The sequence below is a fragment of the Dipodomys merriami genome, unplaced genomic scaffold (genome assembly GCF_024711535.1).
Source record: "Dipodomys merriami isolate MVZ:Mamm:240054 unplaced genomic scaffold, mDipMer1.0.p SCAF_38, whole genome shotgun sequence".
In the NCBI taxonomy this organism is placed as follows: Eukaryota; Metazoa; Chordata; class Mammalia; order Rodentia; family Heteromyidae; genus Dipodomys; species Dipodomys merriami.
The window spans coordinates 9,579,241-9,584,421 of NW_027205381.1; the positions used below are offsets into that span (position 1 = coordinate 9,579,241).

The 5,181-nt window shown below is 38.9% G+C and overlaps 1 pseudogene across 1 annotated transcript; it reads right to left on the minus strand.

The window, feature by feature from the left end:
• Nucleotides 1–3,529: 3,529 nt before the first annotated feature.
• On the minus strand, nucleotides 3,530–4,411 carry LOC138804996 (tetraspanin-7 pseudogene; annotated as a pseudogene). Its single transcript, XR_011365395.1, has one exon. The product of XR_011365395.1 is annotated as a tetraspanin-7 pseudogene (transcript).
• Between the last annotated feature and the right edge of the window lie 770 nt (nucleotides 4,412–5,181).

Here is a 5,181-nt window from a genome sequence, read left to right on the forward strand (position 1 = left end):
ACCTCATGAGTTCCCAAAGTGGTAGGGTAGACTTTCAACTCTACTTGGGCACACATCAGATCATGGCAGCCACCAAGGTAGCACCCCAGCAGTCCCACTCTGGGGAGATCCTCCAGGAGACAGAGAGTTCTGAAATATCTCAGAGCTATGAAGACTTCATGTTCATATGCAATCAACACATGCCTCCATCCCTTGCTGATCCCAACTGCGGTCTCAAGCCATGAAAAGTGACTGTCTGAATGTATATGAGAGCGCTCACAAAACTGATCTCAGCCCTTGAGTAACACATAATCTCTTACTTATGAATTTTCCACTTTATGGTGAGGTGAAAGTATACACATATAGCCATTCTGCTTTTCCCTTTCTGTGCACTATTTAATGAATTGCCTGTCATTTTAGATCACTTTTTATAAGATAGATTTTTGTGTCTAAGAGGAAATTGTAAGCTAATATAAGTGTTCTAAGCACCTTTGGTAGACAATGTATATTAAAATGCATTTTAAATTTATGGCATTTTCTGCTTACATGCTTTTATTGAGAAGTAATCCCATTGTAAGTTGAAGAACATTTGTAATTGGAATATTTACAATTGGAGATGGAGAGATAGATCAAGTATGAAAAGTATAATTTTGCTGGATGCTTCATAGTTCATTTAGAGCGCCCAGCCCTATACACACAATCACCAGCTACAAGAGGCATATCTGTTTTGAAATATTAAGTCCTGCCTCCAAACTTGTCATGATAAGGGGATATGAAGGGCTATGCAGGGTTCTAGAGGAAGGATGAGAGGGGATGCTTTTTAAAAGTTCATTATCTTTTCCAAGTTCAGGCCCCTACAAAGAGATAACTATTATTCTGACTTCTATAATCATTGTACTAGTACTAGTACTGGGGCTTAAACTCAGGGCTTCATGCCCTCACTTTGCTTTTTGTTCAAGACTGGTACTCTACACTTGAGTTGTAACTCCATTTCCAGCTTTTTGCTGGTTAATTGGAGATAAGAGTTTCATGAGCCTTTCTGCCCAGGCATGATTCATATCATGATCCTCAGATCTCAGATTCCCGAATAGCTAGGACTATGGCTATGAGCTACCACACCTGCACATGGCCTAACTTCTACAATCATTAATTTATTTGGTCTGTTCTTGAACTTCACATAAATAAATCCTTTGGTCATATTATGTATACTCTATGTCTCTTAACACAAAGCTTGTAAGACCCAGTCAAGTCCTTGGGTGCAGTAGTTCTTTCTCTTTCATCACTGTATCTATTTTTGTACTAAATATTCACAGTTCCCTTTCTGATGTTTGGACTGCTCCATTTGGAGGAAGTTATGAATAAAACTACTATCAACATTCTTGTTTTTATATTTTGACAAATGTATTATTTGCTCATTTCTTTTGTATAATAGATACTAAAAAATATTGACAAAGTGTTTTCCAAATGTTTTGGTTTACCTATTTATACTTACTCTAGCCACATCTGAGTGCTCTGATTGCTCTTATTCTGACCCTTTAAATTGTCTTTTGTTTCAGTGGATGTGTAATTGTACCTTGCTGTGTTTTAGTCATACTTTTCTGAAATGTCAGGAGGTTTAATGTCTTTTCACATGTTTATTGGACATTTGAATGTTCTCTTTTTTTTTCTTTTCTTTTTTGTTGTTGGTGGGGCTTGAACTCTGGGCCTGGGCATTATCCCTCAGCTCTTCAGCTCAAGGCAAGTGTTCTACCACTTGAGCCACAGTTCCACTTCTGGTTTTCTGAGTAATTTATTGGAGATAAGAGTTTCACGGAGTTTCCTGCCTGGGCTGGCTTTGAACTGTGATCCTAGATTTCATCCTCCTGAGTAGCTAAGATTACAAGCATGCCATCAACGCCCGACTGAGTGTTGTCTTTTGTAAGGAACTTATTTAAGTTTTTGCCCATTGTATAAATTTTGTGCTATTTTCCTTATTGATTTGTAAAATACTTGATATATTTTGAATGAGTCTTCTGTTGGATATAATCGTTGAAAATGTATTCTCCCAGGAAATGGTTGGTAATTCATTTTCTTAATGGTATTTTTAAAATTCCACTAAGGAATAGAGTCCGTAAATTTAATGAAGTTTTACTGATGAATCTTTTCTTGGATGGTTGCAATTTTTGTTTTCTGGGAATGGATTATATTGAGGTGATAATGGTGTTTTCTTCCACAATTCATATTGTTTAATCGCTTGCATTTAGGACCCCAGCTCAAAAAAATTAGTTTTGTGTAGAGTATCTAAAACAGGTCAAAGCTTTTCCCCCCAAATACATTGATATGGCATTGCTCTAGCAAAATTTATTCAAAATATCATCCTTTCCCCAAATTGCAATAGATATTTTTGAAAGAAAAAAATAAAGTGATCATGAAAGTACAGATATGTTTCTGAAAACCTCATTCCAGTCAATTTGTCTATTCTTGCACCCACACAAACATTTTTTGTAATTGCTCTATTTATTAATACATATATCACAAGTGTTCACAATATCAATGCATTCTTGTTGACATACTAGACAGAGGCATTGATTTATTTATTTATTTTTTTTGTGTCCGGTCGTGGGGCCTGAACTCTGGGCCTGGGTGCTGTCCCTCAGCTCTTCAGCTCAAGGCTAGTGCTCTACCACTTGAGCCACAGCACCACTTCCGGCTTTTTTCTTTTTGCTTATGTGGTGCTGAGGAATGGAACCCAGGGCCTCAGGCATGCAAGGCAAGCGCTCTACCACTGAACCACCTTCCCAGCCCGGCATTTTTTTTTAAGATCTTTAAAAAAATATTTTGACTTCTGTTCTGCCCGTCATACTCCTTTTTAAACTGATCTCATGAGGTCCTCAAAGTCTATAATGTCAATGCAAGAAAACAATAAAGAAAGAAGTAAAATAACAGAACAGCAATTAATTGGGGAAAAAAATCAAAAGTAATACCATTGCCTTCACTGGAAACAACAGGACAGCTTTGTAATAGGACTATATATAAGTTTTAACTCAGGAAAGGAGGTGAACTAATTGTCTCTACATATCCAGGCATGGAACAATAATGAGCAAGGAGGCCACCTACTGCTCAACAATTTCCATCATACATGACACATGCTTTTTTCCTCCTCATAAACAACTACTGAAGTTCCTCCTTAATGTCCTAGGCAGCCTAAAGAAAGTAGGAAAGAGTCTTAGTAAAGGGAAAACCAAACCAAATGAGATTAAGCCAAAAGAATAGTTAAGTATCATCTCTATGTAAAGGTGCATGGCATTTACAGACCACGGTGAGGGACTAACAGGAGCCTCCCATACTACATGCAGGGCCCCAAGGGGCCAATGATGATAACCAGTCACCTACGATGAACTGCAGTTGGACCAGGTACACGTGGAAGAGCTGGCACGCACAGGGTGGGGTTCACTAAGACTAGCTACAAGCTGTGGCACAACAAAGCTTCACAAGGTAGACACTACACATGATGCGGGCTGAAAGGTGGAGGAGAGACTAGGTAGGAGAGTCAGTTGCACGCAGGGTTGAGGGTAGGGAGTTGTGGGAGCAGGTTAAGTGTATCATGTACTGTGCTCTAACATTCTTTGGAAGTCTTTCAGAGATTGTTGCAGTTCCTTTTCAGAACAGATCTCTTACTCCATCGGTCTTGAGAGACTTCTCTTTACACCATCTCATACTGATTGGCCGTGATGAAACAGGACAGACAGCAGGCCAGCAGCATGCCAATCAACTGGGAGCATGCGAACCCAAACGCCACTCCAGCGATGATCCACATGTTTGTCTCCATGAAACTGGTCACCAGATCATAGCAGCTCTTCTGGTTAACTTTGGTGGCAGCCACAGTCAGATTATGTAGATCCTGGGGATTGCAATCGGTTTCATTCATGCAGCAACTTGGGGGGATGCCATGCTCCAGGAAATAGGGGCTGGTGCTCCAGTTGGTGTGGTTCTGCACGCCACAGCAGCTTAGGCTGCGCTGCACATGGTCCACTGTACGGCTCCTCTCATTATTGCCATTGTAGTTCTGCGTGGCATCCGTGTAAGTCCTTAGGAAGGTGTCCTTGATCTCATGACGAAACACAAACCCTGAAATGCTAGCTACAAGCTCAGCCAGAAACATCAGGCACAGGAACATGGCATACAGTTTCAGCATCCATGGGCTACCATGGCATGTAGCAAAGCAACCAAATAGGCCCAAAACAACGATAGTGGTGCCAGTTCCAATGAGCATGTAAAGAGCGTTGGTGGAGTTCTCAGCAATTAGGGAGATATAGGTGCCCGCGTTAAGTTTTCCCCAGATTGCAACGGCCAACAGGATCTCCCCAGTAATCCAGAAGACGGAGGAGTAGATGATGAGGAGGGTTTTGAGACAGGTTATCACAGGTTTGGTCTTCATTCTCCTGGATGCCATACTTCCACACAAAAATTTTAACTTTATAGTTAGGCCACTTTTTTAATTTCTTCAAAATACTCTTAGTGATTCTAAATAGTTGCACAAATATTTTAGGATCATATTTTAACCTCTAACTAAAAGTTATGTTGAGGCTTGCTGAATCTATAGATTAATTTGAAAAAATTGACACTAACAACATTGTCAATACATGAATATAACAAATTTTTCTACTGATGTAGAAATTGATTGTTTTGTGTATTATACAATAGTTTTCAACATAGAGGCATTGAGCATCTTTTTCTAGACTTAGTCCTCTTTATTTTTTAGCTCTTATTCTATATGCCATTTTAATTTCATTTTCCAATGGTTTATTGCAAGTACAGAGAATAAAAATTTATATATATTACCCTGTTTTCAATGGCTAAAAATCAAACTTTATAATTGTCACTGCAAATGTGATCTGGTACTTGATGAAGGTGGGAATATTTAAGAGAAAAAATGGCTTTCTAAGAAGCTAGGGCAAGATCAGAAAGGACTCATGTTTTGGATTAACAGAATTTCAGGGAATTTGAGTGGTAATTGTTCAAGGATGAGAAAAAAGTTTCAAAGCTTAGTCTGAAAATCTGTGGCTCTTGAAAACAATGTTGGTGATTTTAGGACCCATAAAAATTATAAAATATGACTATGGAAGTCATACTGAGAAATGCTAAGACTATTGAATAAAGAAATTGGTCAGTTGATGAATATGGGACTGGAGAGAGTAGCTTAGTGGTGGAATGAATACACAG